The sequence below is a fragment of the Athene noctua genome, chromosome 26 (genome assembly GCF_965140245.1).
Source record: "Athene noctua chromosome 26, bAthNoc1.hap1.1, whole genome shotgun sequence".
NCBI lineage: Eukaryota > Metazoa > Chordata > Aves > Strigiformes > Strigidae > Athene > Athene noctua.
In genome coordinates this window covers 7,161,428-7,180,965 of record NC_134062.1, presented here as the reverse complement: position 1 = coordinate 7,180,965, position 19,538 = coordinate 7,161,428, and positions in this window count along the sequence as shown.

Below are 19,538 nucleotides of genomic sequence, written 5' to 3'. Positions count from 1 at the left end.
TTCCCTCCTTCATCCTGAAGTCAGCAGGGGGGAAGAGCAACCCGTTTCCAGAGAAGAAACCACTTGAACTTGCTCACCAAGCTGAAGCAAAACCCTCCAGGGAAGCTCTTTTTTGTCCCTCGTGTTTGGATAGACCTCAGCATGGAGCAGCCATCCACCATGGTTTGGCCGTGCTGTGCTGCCACATTCCCATCCCCAGCGTCCAGGAGCTTTTCCTCTTTTAAAACCAAATAAAAAAGGAGCAGATCAAGCTTGGAGCCAAAACCCAGGGAGAAAAACCTCCTTGCTAATAAGCTGCGTGCCGAGCATCTCCCTCCTTGCCCTTTCTCCCGCACGTCTCCATCCTGGGGAGCCAGCTGTGGCTTGTAGGAGAAAACGACCCTGTCACGGCTGTCTGCGCTGTGTTATTGTTAGTGTTACGTTACAAATCCCCTTTCCATGCGGAGGTCCCGGGGGGGTCATAAACGGGGGGGAGGTCAGGACCCTGCCAATAAACAGGACCCCCAGCCCCACCGCGGCCTCCCCACAGCGGCTGGAGCAATGCAGATGGGATTTACCCGCTTGTTTTGCAGTCTTGGTCCTCCAGATCCTGTCTCTGAGATGATCATCATCCATTCCCATCCAGCCAGGACACATAAATCCCCTTGGAAATACAACACAGCAGTGGTGCAGGGTGGCCGACGTTGCTTACAACTGCTTGCAGCTCTATCTATAATTAACCACCTTGCGGAGATGAAGCTTTTAAAAATAGGTATAAGTACAATTGTTGTTTTTCTCCCATAATTAGTTTATGTGTTTGTCGGATATTGTTGTCTGGTGGCAGCCCGCAGCCAAGTATTGTTTTCCAGTGCGTACTCTCTGCACAGCTCAATAGCTATTCGTAGGCATGTAGTACAAAAATATCTTAAAGTAAATTCAGGTGTGGATGGAAAGTCGAGGCTGATGCTCTGGGTTGGCTCCTTATGCGCAGTATAGGGCAGCTGTGCAAAGGCTTTTTGGGATCTCCTGATGCAAAGAGGATTTTGAGAGCATCCCAGAGTGGGAGCTGGGCTCCAACTCTGCCACAATAATTGTGATCCTGAGCAGCAGCGGGGAAAGGGTTAACGCAAAGATTCTCACAGGAGAAGATCCCATCTGATCCCATTAGGAAGGTGAACAGTAGCCCATGAGGCAAATATCAGGAGTGGTATAGCCTGCAAACTCCTCACCATCTTCTCCAGCCTTGTACCATGCTGCTGAGGATATTTCTCATTAACTGAGGATGTTTCTTATTAATATGTGGATTTGTGTTGCTGCACAGGGTGGGAAAAGGCCAGAGAAGAAAAAGCACCCAAGTGAGGACCAAAACTCAAGCTCTCCTGTTTGCATCCCCCTTTCTCAGTCTTCTCCAGCAGCTTCTGCCCTCTCATACTTTGGCATGACAGCCCTGGGTAGATGTGCAGAATGGGGGAGGATAAAGAAAAAAAAGGATTTATCCACCATGAGGACAGAAATAAAACACCACAATAAATCATAGATATTATGAAGACCACATAGTTCAAAGCACTGAGGTTTCTGGATGATTTAGGAGCTTGAACCTCACTCAGATTCCAGTCTCGTAAAAAATCCGACCCGTGGCTGCCAGGGGGAGGGTGCAGGGGTGGAAGTGGCAGTTTGTTGCCCAAGTCCAAGCGACTTTCGGTGGTGCCTCTGAAAACCCCACTCCCAAAGAGCAGCTTGCTGCCCACGGATGGAAAATGATCCTCCCATGTCTGACTCACGCACACAGGTTCAACTGCTCCTTGCAGGTAGTTTGCTACTAGGAAAAAAAAAAAATGAAAAAGGAAGAAAAGAGGGGAAAAGAGGAAGAAAATACTTTAAAGAGAAAGAGAGAGAAAGAAGGGCTAAGCTGGATGAAGCTGCTCAGCTCAAGCTGGTGATGAAACATCTGGGACTGGTCTTAGGTACAGCATCAGAACAATTTTTAATAGCCACAATCTGGTTAAAACCAAAATTTCTGCCATTGCAAACTGAAACTTTTCAGAAGGGCACAGCTCGGCTCATAAATCTGCATCTCAAGAAGTCAGTAAGGGACCTGTATTTCTTATCATATTGGGCCATACTGTCAGTGATGTTCAGCTCTGAACTGGAGGAAGCTTTTGGGTAAGATGTTCTCCATGCAACGCAGCGCATCGGATGTTTTAAACATCTCTTTTACATTGCATCTCTCTGAAAAGCAAATACTGTAGACGCAGCAAAGAGATTTCTATGCATCCTCTCGTGCTGAGATCCTGAGTGTTACCATGTACACCCAAAAAAACTGAGGCAAACAGCGTGGTGACTCAGAGCTATGTGTGATATTGGTTTCGGGTAGATGTGAAAAGAACTCCCAGTCTCATTTCTGCTTGCAGGCCAGGTTGGTAACAGCTCCTCTTTTAAAGGCAGGAGGGTTGTTTTTTTGTAATTTTTTGTGTTTTGTTTTGATGATGCTTTGCCTAGAAGCTGAGCGAAGTGCTGGTGATCAAGATAAAGAGCTGAATAGCAACAGAGGACCCTGAGACAGGCAAAACAAAATAAATAGGTGCAGAGAGCTAAGAACCACAAGAGTCAAGGTGATGGTTGGGTTGCTCCTGCTCCAGCTCTTGAGCAGTTATATGGTGAAGAAACCTGGGAGACGATTCAGCTGGAGCAGAAAATGGCTTTATGGACCTCAAGTCCTTCCTCCAGATTACATTTACATATACAGATGGAGCATCTTCCCTGTAAAAACTTGCAGACTGATGCGAATCTATTGAAAAGAGTTGAGGTTGGAGATGAAAATAAAAAAGCTCCTGGCCCCAGACGCTGCAATAAGCCTTATTTTGGGGGATTTTAATCCATTGGCAGATCAAAGCTTTTAATTGCATCATTTTCCACAAGAGGATGACAAAGTCACGATGTGCTTTGCAAAGCTAAAACCCCCCTGGTTTTAGAAACAGAGAAACTGAGGCACGGCATGGGGATGTGCCTTGCTCGCATGGATGGGATAAATCATGGCCAGCTACAGTATTTCATATTTATTGGAGAATTTTGAAGATTGTTGTTATGGTTTTGATGGAGTAAATCAGGGGTTTGTAATAAACCAGTAAGAAAAGAGTCTCGCGTCCAGGGAAACTTTGACTGACAATGAGTCAGGGGAAGAAATAATGCTGAAAATGTCAAGTTCATCTCCAAAAATGCAAATCGTTGTCTACTTTGACAAAGTGTCCCTTTTCTGGAGGCAGATGATATTTTCCCATGTAACATATTTTGTCCAGAAGCCATCTTGCCTGTTCAAGTATCCCAATAGAGGTTGAATAAATAAATAATAAAGAATATATTCAATAAAGAACATATATATGCATCCTCAGCGAGTCCCTGTCTGTCCCTCAGTCAGATGGAGAGGTCTACCCAGAAGCATCAGCAGCTTCAGATGAAAATAAACTCTCCCCTTCCTCTCCATTCAATTTTCCTCCCAGAACAGGCTTTTCCTTAGAAACCAGAAACCTCCAGGATCAGAATTATTCAAACTTTCCAGCTTTATTTTTATGGGAAAGTTGGAAAAAAAGCATCCAATCCCAGTGACAGTTTGCATTTAGTAAAATCCTGATTTCCACAGACAATTTTTTTTTTTTTTTTTTATCAGCCACAAGGCCTTCCCCTCCATGAGAAAATATTTTTAAAGCCTGAGAAGAAAGGAGCCATTTGTGGTCAATTCAACCCAAATACCAATAAAAAAGCAAAGACCCTCCACCTTTCTCCGCCTGTTTTGCGAAGCAGTGAAGGGCTAGAGCATCCTGGGGATCAAGGACTTCATCTTCATCTCCTCTTTGCCGTCTTCACATTGAAAAGTGGTTTATTGATGAAGCCTGGTGTAATTATATCCCCTCCTCATGCTACTGTAGCCTTCAACAGTCTCTAAATGAATGGGGTTAGTGGGTTTTATCCCCATTTTCTTTCCAGTTTCATCCCCCTGGCCTCAAATTTCCTCTTTACCACCTCATAAAAGGATTTTCTCCCCAAGAAATGCAGTTACTATTTTACTGATGGGGTCAGGACCTTTCTTTTTTTTTTTTTTTTTTTTTTAAATCCATTTTATTGCCCCCTGGGGAGTGAGACTTTCCATCTGGGGAGACGTGTAATACAATCCAAAAACAACAGCACAGCCAGAGAGATGGCGAAATGGAGACCAATGGTAAAACCATGCACCAAAACATCCATCCTCTGGTGCAGGACCAGCACTGCACATGTTTGAGAGGAAAATTTATATATATATATATACATATGTGTGTATCCCAAAGGCACTGTTGCAGAGGGTTACATACTTAAATAAACCCCCAGTTATTGAAAAATTAAGTAGGTGAAGATGGGAGCATCTTAAACCAGCCTTGCTCCCATAGAGATGTTGCAACTTCTGGGTCTGGGCTCTTTTCCCCAAAAAAGTTGTGCTGCCATGGAGATGCTGGGCCAGAAGCACACCCCTATGGATTCACCCAGAGAACCAGAGTTGGGCAGGATTTTCCTTGTAAAAAGGGGGGAAAAAACCAAAAACTCTTGTTTGCTTTTAATTCACCCTGTGACCAAGACTGCAGAGCCCCAGCCGTGTCCTGATGTGTGGGCAGATGCTGATAATTCTCCTGATAATGATGAATCCAGTGAAATGCCGCTGCACCCTGGCACAAAGTGGCTTGTGCGCACTTAAAATAACACTTCTTCTATTTATTTTTCAACTGTAATTAAACCTTATGTGCTTTTTGCAGTGTCTCAGAGCCCAGCAGGTACCCCGGGCTCTGTGCAGGCACCACGTCCCGTGGGGGATAACCCCAAACCCTGCCACAGAGGAGCTGCAGGTTACCAGGTCCACCCGCTCACTCATTTTTGGAGCACTGACTCAGCCTGCCCTGCCAACCAGTAGCAAAGGGAAAATGGTTTTTCTCCAAAAGAAGTGGGTGTGTTGGTAAATCCACCCTCCCTCTCTAGCTCATCCTTTTCAGCATCCCATCTCCCTTATCTTCTCTTTCCATTTTGCTCATCTATGGCTCGACACAGCCTCCCTTCTCCCCACCCACCTCTCCTCTTCTCCAGAAGAGAAAAAAACCTATAAAAAGAAGAGTTCCCTCTGGCATTGCCACATCTTTCACCTCTTGCTGTCTCTCCCTTATGCTGACGATAGAGTAGGATCACACATCTGGTCTGCGTGATGCTCAGCACAGCCGTGCCACCTCTGCATTCATCCCTAGTAATCATGAGTATTAATGTTATTATCACCCAATAATGTAATTAAGGAGAGGAAGGCATCCCTCCATCCTCACACGTTTGGGACTTGCTCTGTTATTTTCAGTGTGGGCTTTTCAAAGTGGCACCCAGCACCAAACCTTGCAAACGCCCACAGGACATGGGCATGAAACCCCCGGGGGCTGTCAGAGCACTGGGAACTGGTGTGCACTTACAAACCGGTAAAAAGGGCAGACTGGGGCTCAGGGTGGGGAGTTGAAAGATGCTGAATATGGGATCCCTTATGCAGAGCCCTTCAGACCACACCACCGGTGTGCCCACGATAAATTTCATTGGAAAAATGCATTTTGAACCCAAACTCACCCAAATCAGTCAGCTCTCTCTGAAACAACCCAAGAACATCTTGACTTTGGAAGGGATATCACCCCATCGCAGCCCTGTCCCAGTCCCCTGCATCTCTGCTCCCACCCTCCCCTTGGCCTGACCTTATCCTTGCAAAGCTGTGCCCCAGCTCCAGCAAGCGTTAGGTGATGCCTCCAGCCCTTTGCAACCCCTCTGTGAGGGCAAAACGGTGGGTTTTGGCATCAAGAAAACACCCACAGAAGCTGCCAAGGCTGCTGAGGACTAACCCACCTCACGTCACACACCAACCACCCCCAACCCTTTCACATTGGAGGAGATGGGGAAGGGATTGGAGACTCTTTTTCAGGTTGACAATTCAATATGGCATGGGAGACTTCTTTAAAACCTACTCTGAGCATGGGCTATGGGTGTCCATGAGAGTTATTCCCCCTGGATATCCCCCAAAATGCCCCCTGCATCCTTTTTTACCTCCTGACCAAACCTGTCTGCCTGCAGAGATGCCAGAAGGGTGGACGTCTGGGTAGCAGATGGCAGAAATGCACCCTGAAACCTTTTGCAGCCCACACTAAATACGGTGCCTCTGCCTACGCCTGCTGCAACCCCTAGAAACAGCTATTTCTGGAAAAAAAATCACACCCCTTAACCGACAAAGCTATAGCAGCATAAATACCAGTGGAAGGTACTTAATGTATAGGCAGAACATAAAGCTGCATGTTTCCTATGAAAAACTGGGATAGGATATGATGGACAGGGTGGCTGGGGGGGGGATTATTTCATTATCTCTGCCTTATTTAATAAACATGCCCGAATGGACAAGGACAATGCTTTTCAAGTTGTTTTTTCCCATTCTTCCCTTTGTTAAAATGGTTGCAACTTCCAGCCAGAAAAAAAAATAAAAATCAAATATTGTTTCCTTTTGCAACCAAAATAAACATCTATTTATTTTAGAAACATGGCTTGGAAAGAAACACGTAACCTCTCTGTAAAGCCACCATCCCTCAAAGCTCCCGAAGACCCCTGTAACACCATTTTCTTTTGAAATGGAAAGGGGAAAAAGTAAAGGTTAGAAAAAGAACCCGGTCCCCACATAGCCCTGCTTCTCCTCCCGCTGCATCACTCCTCTTTTAGCTTTTCGAAAGAGTTTTTTTCAGTTTTGAAATGAGTATTTTCTCACCGCTTGTTGCTTCAGAAGGTGCAGAGAGAAAGATCTCAACTGGTCAGATGTGCGGCTCGTTCCATAGGTGTGCTTTAAGAAAATAAGAAAAAAACACAAGGTTTGGGGATTTTTCTCCTCATTTAAAGAAAAATACTAAGTAAAATATTAAAAATGCTGGGGGGGTTGGGGGGTTTTTTGGAAGTAGAGCTGACCCTCAGCACAGCCAACACCACTAGAGGGCCCAAAAAGTGTTTCAAGTGATGCTAGTGCCTTCCTATAGGTGCTTTCCATACCCATTGCCTTAAAAATGACAGAGCTGCTTGTGCATTTCCCAACCCCTCAAAAAAAAATCATATTTAAAAAAAAAAAAAATAGTACCAGAGGTGATTTGGAAGGATTTTAATGCAGAGACTCCTCCAAGTCTCCTGCAACAGCGTATCTTACTGATTTTAGACCCCTTTTGCAATTGCCAGCAATTTATATGTATTTATAATCTGTATTTGGGGTTTATTTGTATCTGTATAAACTTGTTTTGTATCAGTACAGCTTGTATGGATGTAATTCCCCTTCTCCGGGGTGGAATTCAGCTCCTGGGTTGGAACAGCCCCATGCTGACCCTCCTGCCATGTCTAATGCCCGTGGGCTGTGGGACCCCATCGGCTCCAGGCAGCTCCGGCTGAAAATTGATAATTATTTCTCCTGGGGTTTTTAAACGGCTTTTGCACATTCCTCTACGAGGTGAAAAAGAGAACAGCTTTTCCTGGCATTCTTCTGTTGTGATATTTGGTTTTCAACTTATAAAATATAGAGGTAAAGACCCCGCAGGAGCAGACCCGGGGGTATTTCAGCTCCTGCCATAAGGACCCAAAGGGATGTTTCTGAGGCAGGGATGTCGGGAGATGTTATCCCCAGGCATTTCCAAGCTGTCATCGCTAATTGATATCTGCACTTCCAGCATCCTCTGCCCCCTCCCGACTTAACCCCATCATTTAGCTAAATCCCAGGGGGGGCAAAGGCATTGAGAGCAAGCAGCGTCTCCTCGGGGACACCATTAAGGACGAGAGATGGGAAATGCAATCTTTAATGGACCGGTGATGAGGGGATAGCTGGTGAAGAGGGGGAGAGAAGAAGGATTTCTCTGTCGTGGAGAAGATCTGGCCGCGCTGCTCTGAGCTCAGCCTGATAGAGATGTAGGTGTGGGTTGCAAGGTCCAGGCCAGCTCCCTAATCCTTTTGGACCATGGAAAAGTGTGAGTCTGTGGTCTGGGGGTGAAGCACAGTCTCCAGGAAGGACCTACCCTCATGCAGGAGGCCACTAGAAATGGTTCTTGGCTCACAGAGACCTGCCAGCTCTCAACATGAGGATGCTTTTGCAGGCAAGCTCAGAGCTTAGCAGCGAAGGTGCAAAGTCCAGAAACCAGATCAACCACCCCAGCCCAGCTTCTGACCTAAATTAGGGGATTTCCAGGGCCAAATTCATTGAGCTCTCCGTGCTGCTAGCAGTGATGCTCAAACACTTTCACACATAGGGTTAAAAAGCGCTTTCAGGGAGGAGTACAAGTCCCAGGTGACATTTCAATGCCTCTCGGAAGGGTCAGAATGGAAAATCAGTGTATAAGAAGGTGTTTGAACCACAGGCTGTTGTTTGGGAGGCAGCTCCCAGCAGAGCAGCTTCCTGAGCATTCCCTCGGCGGGGGACCATGCCACGTCTGGGCCGCAGGAAGGGGCTGGGCTCCCCTCCAGCACCGTCGCGATGCTCTCGCTGGCGATCACGAGCAGCCAAGATGTTTCCTGCAATTCTTGCTGGCCCTGACCTGGCTTTCATTATCGAGTGAGGTCCCGATGCTCGGCACCCGCAGCAGCCAGCTATCTCTGACCTTCCCTGCTGAAGTCGAGCTGGGCTGCAGCATCCCCCTTTATGTGGGTTTATCTGTCCATAGCTCTCACTTCCTTTGACGTCTTTAGATTAGCATGGAGCAGAGGTGGCTTCGTGGGGTGGATTATATGGCTTGGGAGCATCGTAGCCTCCTGTGTCCTTGAGGAATCATGGCAACATGCACAGATAACCCCATGAGATGCTGGAGCAGGGTGAAGAAGCCTGACTGCCTCCAGCCAGCTCTGAAAGAGCAACCTAAAATACCCACATCATTCATGAGCAGCTCCCTCACCCCCAAACACCTTTAATATTGCCTTGGTGTAAGGTTCTGGCTAGATTTAGGGTGGCCTTGCAAAATTCTGCAAGCTTTGGTGTGGAGCAGGAGGTGCCAGCCCTCCTCTCCAGGCTGTTGGGATCCTCAGCATGAAACCGTGGTGGTATCTTAAATCACCCCATCAAACATCAACAAGGTGCTGTGTCCCCTGCCACCACAGCAAACCAGCACCCACAGAGGTATGTCCACCCCTTTTTTGGGAAGTGGAAACCCCAGAGCTGGCAACAGGGTGCTCCAGTTGCCAACCCCAAAACCCTAGGATCCAGCCCACACCAAACTACCCAACCCAGCACAGAAACCAACACAGCTCTGCTTATGGAGGGGTCACCCTGCAGCTCAGGGAACACCCAACACCCCACAGCACCCATCACTACACAGAGGCCAGTTGCACCCCCCAAACCCCCGGGAGCCCAGTTGCATTGTTGTGTTACTGCCCGGCATGGCGGCCTTGGCCCCGCGGCGCAAGCAGCTCGTCCTCGCCGGCCTTTTCCATCCTCCCGCTCCCTATTGTTCATTGGAACCTGGCCCTGACCCCGGGTATTTATAATCCCCCTTTCCGGCGTGGCATTGTGTGCCGGCAGCCCCGGCGCACACCCCGCGTCCTGGATGAGCTGGGGCTCGACTCCTCGCTTCCTCGCTTTCCTGTTTACGGGGCTCAGGAGGAGCCGGTCCTGGCCACTCCTCAGAGACCTCCACAAAATCCTATTTATCCTCCCAGCAGAGAGAGGGATGGCAGCTTGGGATGGGTCTGGTGAATTCAAAAAGCCCCCAAAATTTGGGAAAAGGTAGGTTGAGCCAAGATGTGCTGTCAGACATCCTATCGCTATTGCAGATGTGTCATGCGCGTCACCAGTTCGCAAACCCCAATGGGTTTGTCCCAAGACTGTTCACCCACCACAGAAGGAAAATGGGTGCTGTCAGTGGGAGAGCAGCTCCCACAATGTTTTTGTCTGTCAGATCAAGCCGTTTCCTATATTCATTGCTGTTACGCTTCCTCCAGTCCAGGCGTGCTTTGCACTAAGCAATACGATGGGCTGTCTCAAGTGCCTTTACTCCCGGAAATGCGCTGTAACCCCAAAACAATGCCCAGGCTCAGATCTGGGCCCAAAATGGGATTTTTCTTCTCTCCTAGAGCAGGCAGAGGGTTGTAGCGCAGTGGTCCATGGCCACAGCCATGACTTGATGCAGGCAAGTCTTTTATGTGTGCTGTGTTAGAAAAGGGAAAAAAATAATCTACACTCTGTATCATGTGTGAAACGTTTTATTACAGAAAAAAAGACCTTTTGCCCAAATACCATCTATTGTTCAGGGTGGTAAATTAACAACGCTGGCAAAGGACGTTTGTTGGTGAGCAGGTGTTGCCAGGAGCTCACAGACATTTCCCCGCCTGCCAGTGACCTCTGCAACAGAGCTGGGCCAAAACAGGATGGGGTTTGGGCTTCTCTCTGCTGAGGGATTCGTTTCAGGCTGAAAAAAATAAAGCGCTCTTTAATGAGAAAAGGTGTGTCAAAAAAATGTGAGCACCCAACCCCAATTTCAGTTGCTTTTGTTTGGGTGTGTGGTGAGCACAAGGATTGCCCGACCACCGCCATGATGCTGTCCCAGCAGAGGGAGAGCTGAGACATAGGGAAAAGGCATTTTGCCCATGCCAGAAAGAAGGGAAAACTGAAAAAAGAAGGAAAAACAACCTTTGGATTTGCTCCAAATGGGTTGTGATCAGCACATTGGTCAGAAGGGTGGCCTGTTCCCACCATCATCCTCTCTGCGTTTTGCAGGGGGATGATTTATCCCCATTTTTCCCACTTTTTTTGCCTAATTGGAGACATTACTAACCCCATAGTTTGCAAAGGTTACCCACAGGGTCAAACTCTGTCCCCCATCCAACATCCTCGCTAGCACGGTCCCCTCCCACTGCCCAAACCCCCCAGTGCAGTCCCAGCAGCGGGAATTAAACAAAGCCAAACAAGAACCCTCCTAGCGTTAATCTAACCCTCACAAAAGCTGGGTGGAGCGAGCGCTCCAGGAAACCCCCATTCAAAGCCATTCATTAGTCAAAACACTGTATAAATAATTATCTTTGCTGCCGGTTCCCCAGCTCTCAGCCTCTGGGTCCAGGTGGGGACGTCAATCCCTGTGTCTACTCATCGCTGGAGGAACACAAGTCGTTTTTTCCCCCTCCGACATGCAAACAGCGACGTGCGAACAATAGCCTGGCGTCAGCCCCCAGTCCCACCGCCGTGGCTCACGAAGCTCCAATATTTGTGTTTTTTTTTCCTGGTCCCAACCCGCCCATGGAGAATTACCCCCTGAAATCCCACCTGGGCTGTCAGATGTGCAGAGCCCACGGCTGTCACTTAACATTTATTCTTTATCTGGCTATGACAGGCAAGGCAAATATATTTCCAGATGTTTCCTCCCCCAGATCCCAGCCCAAGTTTTTTGGGTTTTTCAGTGATGGGCTGTCTGCTCAGGCAGGCTGGTGGTGGGCTCATCTGCAGAAGGGAGCAGCTGCCGGCAAACATTAATTTTTTCCACAAAAAAAATAGAAAAATAAATGTTAAGTAATCCATAGAGTTCCTATGAATATTTAATGTCAAAATAAAATCTTATGTGCTTTCTTATTTATTAGGTCACTGATATCACTATTTGTGAGGTTTGGGGCCGGGGAGAGGGATAGATAACAGGAATATTGCCCCATAAGGGAGTCTACAGAAATGTCACCGCATCACAACAGCATTCATCAGAGCTGGACTTTGCAAGGAAACCAAATTTCCTTTGTTGAGGATGGTACCAAGATGGAAACCCAGCTGAGAGCTTGCACATACATAGGTTTCACCAGTCGCTGGTAGGGAAGGGACAGAAGCAGCTCCAGGTATGATTTTGAATGTGTCGGTTTTGGCAAAACTATGTCTCATGAGGAAAAAACCCCCCAAAAAACGAAAAACTTCAGTTTTCATTTTGAATTTTATTTTAATTCTAAAGCAAAATACTGTATGCATTTTCCATGGAAAGCTGGCGTCTGGATGTCACCATCTCTGAGGTAGAGCTGGCGAACCAGATTCAAAGCATCCCACCCACATCCTGGCAGGAGGAAGGTCCTGCTGCCAGCGTAGGTTGAGGTTTCTCAGTGCTGTGACTATTTACTCATCTGCTAGACCTGCTTCAGTCAGTGCAAAATGAGCTTTGCCTTAGCATCTGTTTGCCAGCGCAAATCCCATCCTACATCACCTTCATCGCCCTGAAACTCCTCCTGCATATGGGCAGCTGCTGGGGAAGGGGAGAGATTTTTTTCAAGCAGGGTCACACTTTCTGGTGACTGAAATTGTGCGTCAAGGAAGATGGAGGTTGTGTGGTGTGGGAGTTAACAGCAGGGAGATGTGTATTTTTTCAGGAGAAAAAGAAAAGATGGTGCTGGTGACCCCTCTCAAACGAGCAGGGAAATTACAGCTGATGTAGTTGAAGTTGGAGATCTACCTTCCTTCCAGATGGTAGCCAGGATGCTTCTGAAAGAGATGGGAGATCCTACCATGGGTTTATGCCAAGTATTTTCTCCCTGCATTAATTGTCCCTTTGGATTTTCCTGGCTGAGATCCTACCCAAGTCCCCAGCTGCATTGATGCCCCTGGTACTATTGATGAGGTCTCTGGAGACGCCCCCATCACTTTCTCCTCTTTACCTCATTTGGAGGAAAAATACAGTGCCTACCTAGATCTACCTCGGCCTACAGTCGGGGGAATAAACTTCATCCCCAATTAATAAGGAAAAGAAGAGAGAGAGAAGAACATAATCACACATTGATGGTGTCATTGAAAACCCAACAGTTCCTCCATGTCCAGAGGAGACTTCCCAAAACCTTCATGCACCACGGGACATCAAGCCCAGCTGGGTTCATACTGAACATCTAAAAAGATCTGAAATAAAGTGATTGGAAAAGAAACGTTTTTTCTTTTACTGACTGATTAATGATAGCTACGGGAAGTGGAATTTCCCTTTATTTATATTCAGGTCATTAGAAAGAAACACTCAGGGTTGTGGGTTTCGTTATCTCCTGGCCATCTAGATGAAAGGGTGGACAAGCGCTTGGTGGAGCGCGCGCTCGTGCTTGTTTGCTAAGGGTGGGATCCATCTCGCTTGGGGCAGGTCACCTTGTGCTGAGGCGTCTCTGCGGGGCTAATGCCCTGGATCCCACAGGGACATGGGGACACAGCTCCAGAATCAGTGCCCTGAATCTGCTGGAGTAGTTTCAAAGTGCTTTGTAACCCCTGTTGGGTGGAGCTGGTCCCACACGCCACGTCCCCACCATACTGAGCAAACAGGGTTTGGGCTACCTGAGGAGAAAACTGCTGGGACACGCAGGTTTAATTTTCCCCCAGCCTTTCCTGCGACAAGAAATAAATTTCAGCTCTATGACTGTAACACCCACGGGGTTCAATTCCTCTCGGATCAAGGCACTGAGTGTCCCAGGTCCGTCTCGTTGCACATCCCAAGCCGGCATCTGCACAAAGCCACGTCGCAGCCTCCCACGCGCTCCCCTCGCCTCGCTGCTGTGACTCAGGAAACCAGAGCCTCCCTGTTTGTAAACTCAGCAGCTTTTATCAGCGCCCGGGCCCCAGCGCAGGGGTGGGGGGGGAGAGGACACAGGCTGCTTTGTTGTGCGGGCAGGCTGGAAGGAAGAGCATGGCATGAGACCTAAAAAATGTCCCCAAGCCACAGCCATACTCATGGAGTCTGCACAGTGGGCCACTGCCCATGTAACCCCACCCATTTTACAGATGGGGAAACTGAGGCAAGGTGTTACAAGGGAGATAGTGAGACCCGTGGCCTGAAAAACTTGCCTAATCTTCAAATTTGTTTTAGAAAGTCACCTTAATTCTGTGTATCTGGTCCAGGCTGGTGGCTCACACCAGAGGCAGGCTGGATGTTGTTTTTTTTTTTCCAAATATAGGTAGACTTTCAAAGCTATTTGGCTCATGCCTAACCACACTGCGCTTTCAGTCACGCTTCTGTGAGGCTGCTGGCTCTGTGGTCTTCACTGCAGCATAGCAGAGAGCAAAGGCTTTGTGAGGCACGTCTACTCATCCCCATCCTCCCCCGGGCTTGGCCCTGAAATTTCTGCTACATGAGGTCACATCTTTATTTTTAATATAGCATTATAGACGCTTAGGATAGTGCTGCAGCACTTGCAAAGGTGGCTTTTCTTCTCTGGGGAAGAGATGGCTTCAGCATGGTCCTGTTAGAGGACAAACAGGAGATCTTAGCAGCGAAGATGGGAAGAAACCAACAACAGGGATTTGTGGGAACATTTGTGGATGTTTAGAAGCTGGGAAATCAGTGGATACACCACATGAAACGTGTGTCCTTTTTTTTCCCCACTCCAAAGAAGAGGTGGCTGTGGCTGAGCCAAGGATGGTGGAAGGAAGAGCAAGGAAGGTCGGAAAATAGTCCGTGATGCTGGCTGGCATGGGATGGGGAGGTTTTGCAGAGCTGTTCAGCTCTGCAACACGAGAATTTTGGGAAGAAATGCACATTTTGGGGCCAAAAAGCCAATAATTTTTTTTTATTTTTTTTTTTCTTCTTAAATAACCATTATTTCTGGTGGGGAAGGAAACTTGCCCCCTGGAAATTTATGAGATCTCAATGAAAACCAGATCCCTGCCCTTCCTCAGATCTGTCAAAACCTCTTGCCTCCATTTGTGTCACAACATCCCTCTCCCCACACCAGGAAAATAAGTCACTTCCCCACCAGCCCTTCCAGAAACCTTCCCAAGCCCTGATCCCTTCCCCCTTTATTTCCTCCAGGATTGTCCAGGCTACGAGGAACAGGGATAAGCAGAAGATTGTTTAGACAGAAGGATAAACACTGCTGCGAGGAGGAGACATGCGTGGTACAGTGACATCTCCCCGCCGCATGCACCCACAGGGACATCAGTGTTGGACCGTTGGTGGGTGGCTCTGGGTGGATCAGCTTAAAGCCATGGAAATCCAATAGCCCCTCCAAAACCTGGTTCTGGAGAGGTTTAGCTTAAATCCAGCTTCCTTAGGGACACATCCAAAACTACTCATATATATCTTCACCCCATCTGCACTGCAATGCCACCAGGCATGGAGAAACACTTTGCCTCCTTCCTGCCTCAGTTTCCCCAGTGATCCAATAGGGATTAGTGATCTTTTCCACCCCAGCTCAGCGAACGCTTGTGTAGCACAGGGATACACATAATAAATATCCTTTTTTAATGCCATTCTGGCGTTTAATTTTCATAACAACGGAGCCAGCAGACTGGAGCCTCTGCACTGTGAGCCATTAGAAATCTACCGCTAAGCTCTTTGGGGGGGACAGGCATGGAGAGATGATCTTGTTTTGTTTTCCAGTGTTTTCCTTTGTTTTCCAGTGCACTTCAAAGCTTTGGTGAATATAAACAGGCCACTAAGATTTTACCCTGGTTGCTTTATTCCCTTCCCATCCACGTGCTGAGCAGAAAGGGGTGTAGAAGGGCCATGTACCTGCCAAGCCTCATCTGCAGCTGGGAGACGTGACCTGCCAATATCAATACATCATTAATAACAGCAAAAAGGGCTTTGGAAAAATAATAAAATTAAGAAATAAAGAAGAAAAAAAAAGAAAATTAAGAAGAAATTAAGGAGTAAAGCAGGATAATGCAATGCCTTGAGTTGTCCTGGAGGTTGGAGAGAGCTGGGGTAAAGCCTCTGTGGGTTCCCCATCCTCTGTGGCCCTTGGGGTAGGACCACATGCCACTCCAGGAGTCATATCTACATAGCCCAGACATAAAGAATAGGTTAATTTGGGAACTACAGGATAAATTTCCTACACAGGTCAGTTCAGATTGCCTCACCAGTGCGCTGTATCCTCTAAAGCTTATAAATCTATTAACTCAGGACTGCTAAGCTAATTACGTCTGGTTACACTTCCAGCTAATAAAATATTTGTCGTTTTTAAAGCACGTGGGAGTTTTTCTTCAGCTTAACCAAATCACCCTGACAATCCCTTGAACTAAAGAGATTCCCAGCAGCATTTTTGCCAGAGGTAGGAAAAATCTGATTAGGCAAGATGATAAAAAGGTGCATTCCTTCAGTTTTCCAGGCTGGAGCATAACAGAGTGGAGGGAAGTGATGCGTGGCTGCATCGCTCCAGCATTGCTGCCATCGATAATCCAGCAACAGGGATGGAGGTGCCAGGAAATAACCCCCAGCAGCGCTACAGACCTGGGGAGGAGTGGCTGGAGGGCTGCCAGTTGGAGAGGGACCTGGGGAGGTTGACTAACAGATGGATGAACAGGAGCCAGCAGTGTGCCCAGGGGGCCAAGAAGGCCAATGGCATCCTGGCTTGTGTCAGCACTGGCGTGGCCAGCAGGGACAGGGAAGGGATCTGAGCCCTGGGCTCCGCACTGGTGAGGCCGCCCCTCGATGAGTGGGTTCAGTTTTGGGCCCCTCACCCCAAAAAGGCCATTGAATGACTCGAGCGTGTCCAGAGAAGGGCAACGGAGCTGGGGCAGGGTCTGGAGCACAGGTCTGCTGGGGAGCGGCTGGGGGAACTGGGGGGGTTCAGTCTGGAGAAGAGGAGGCTGAGGGGAGACCTCCTGGCCCTCTGCAACTCCCTGCCAGGAGGGGGCAGAGAGGGGGGATGAGTCTCTGGAGCCAAGGCCCCAGCGCCAGGCCCCGAGGGAATGGCCTCAAGCTGCCCAGGGCAGGGTCAGGCTGGCTCTGAGGAAGGATTTCTGTGCAGAAGGGGCTGTTGGGCGTTGGAATGGGCTGCCCAGGGCAGGGGGGAGTCCCCGGGATCCCTGGAGGGGTTGAAGAGTCGGGCTGAGCCAGCGCTGAGGGATCTGGGGGAGTTGGGAACGGTCAGGGTGAGGTTCATGGTTGGACTGGATGACATTCAAGGTTTTTTCTAATCTAGATGATTCTGTGATTCTGTGAAATTCTGGGTTTGAGCGTGCAGAGACCTGTTGGACACCGGTTCGAAGGGATTAATCATTTTGGTTTCATCCCTAATCCAAGTCTTGCTAAGCCTGGGAGGATTCAAGTTCACCTGGCTGTTTTCTTGGTATTTATTCATCTCCCAGTTCACTTGAGATGTGTTTAATTCAACAAAAGGAAAAAGAAGCCTTTTGAATGAGTTTCTGCATCTAAAGACAGCTTTCCCCCCCCACTTCTATCTTCTCTTATTTTTTAATGGACTTAATAAAAAAAGAAATGTATTAGCCAAGTCCGGCCCATGTGTTTCTAATAACTCAATTTAATTAACATCTCCCAAACTGTCTTATTAAAACTAAATTAAATCCTTCTTTGAGATGTTTAATAGATCACACAGACTTTGTGCAGAGACAACTGCAGCTGGGGGAGAGCCAGAAAAAGGAGCTGAGATTTTCCTTGCTCACCTTTGCAGGGGCCAGTCCTATTCTTTTCTCCATTTCCAGGCCACTGTCTGGGTCTCCTGGTGGGATAAATCAGCGTTAATTCGCTGGAGCCAGAGAGAACCAGGGGTATAAATGGGCAGTAGCTCCCCAGCTCCCTAGTCTATCTTGAAAGGCAACAGAACTGGTAACACCGCAAATTATGCAGAATATAAAATCTTTTCCATGCTGTTTTCCATTCATCTAAAGCACGTTTTTGTAAAATTACTTTTTTCCTTAGAAAAACCAAGGATGCTCAGGTTAAGTAAGAATTACCATAAAAATTGCACTGTTTACGCTACGTGGGAAAGGAGTTTGGCTTTGGGTTTTGCTGGAAAATAATGATTTTTTTAAGAGAAAGGATGAAGAGCAAGAAAATACCAATTTCTTTTGCAAATGCTTGCTCTCAACAAGAAGCCAGCAGGGAAGTGTTGGCTCCACTGCCCTCGTCTTTTGTTGAGAAGCTGGTGCCTTCTCCTGGTGCCTCGTCCCCATCATCTCGTCTTTCTGTGTTCTTTTCTGTTTACTGCCCTTTGCTTCCTTTCCACTTTCTGTGTTTTTTCACCTCCCCTCACCTCACCCAGCTTTGGGGGATGCTCGCACACCACAAAACGTCTGGGCAAGTGCTTCTGATGCTTTTCCCACCAGGACCTCCAAAGCCAGAGAGCCAACAAAGACAGCATCTGCTTTCTGTCACACCTGCCAGGCAGGGCTTAGATCTCCTCCAGTTTAAGACATGTCAGTGCATTAAATATATCCAACCAGATTAAAACCATGTTAAAACAATGCTCGCTCGTGGCCGCCGTGGCCCAGCAGGTTGGAGTTCAAAGGAGCTTGTTGGGGGCGATGGCCTGAGATTACACAGCCCAAAGCTGTTGGCGAGGATGCCTTGGACCTCTTGGAAGGATGGACAGGACTGAAACTGCTCACTGGAGTTTTTATTTTGCATCTGCTGGCTCATGTCGAGCACTGAGGTGATGTCAAACACATGGCCGAGCTCTTTCCCTGTGCTCTGGATGGATGGGTTTGGTAGCAGGGTTCAGCTACTGCTTTCACCGCAGGAACGCAGAGCTGCCCCGGTTGGACGGGGGCACCCGTAATGGTGGGAATGGCCAGCATCAGGAGATAATGTCAGTCTGGAAAACATCTAAACTAAATATGGAAGGCACTGTGCAAAACAGCAGATGCAAAGGCCATGGGACTTGGGGAGAGTCATGAAGTGGGCTCAAATCCCTTAAATCCAGCTGGCCAGAAGGTCACCTCTGAGGGGGGTTGGAAAGTCCCACTCCTCGGTGGGTGTATGAAGCCCTGTTTTCCCTGGGCATGCAGCAGCAGTGGGAAGTCTGTGATTCATTTATTTGTGAGCCCAAAAGATGCCCCATGCTCATCAAAATCAACGCTACGTGTCAGCCAAGAACACAGGGCACGCAAGGGAGGACTGCCCAGATGGGTCAGACACAGGACTCCGGCACTTGGGCAAAAATGCATTTAAAAACCATATTTAAAACACAGTAATCAGTTTAAAAGCCATTGTTTCATCATTTTGCTTTAAGAGAGCAATTTTAAGCCAGCATCTGGTAGTTTTGCAATTCTGTTGACAAAGTTTTTCCAACCTCATGTCCATTCCTGCTGACGTTCGTGGAGTTATATCACCTGGAAATCTGCTCCAAATGTGTGTTGAGCAGCATTGTTTACTGAAGATTTTTAATCCTCCATTTACAGCTCCTCTGATGTAAAACTACGCTGAAATCAGTAAAGGCATCTGCAAAAAAAAAAAAAAAAAAAAAAAAAAAGCCCTTTGGAAGTGGAAGGGGAAGGAGATTTGACTCATCGAGTGCTGGAAAACTTCTCTCATCTATTTGTTCCTGGGCCTGATATCTCAGGAAAAAAAAAAAATAACCAACTGCTTTCCAAATTCAAAGAGGTGTCTGAAAAGGTTAATCCTGGCTCAAATTTACTATCAGCCCTTCTGGAAGCCGTATCCCCCATCGGAAAACATTATCTTTGGTTGGGTTGGGGTGTCCCTGGGTGCTTTGCTACAGGGAGGGATGAGGATTAGCCCCTGACTGTTTTTGCACAGTAACTCCTTTTAATGGTGGGAGATAATGATCGTGTGATAATTGTCTCAGAGCAGGGAAAGATAAACGCTCATGGTTTCTGTGCCATC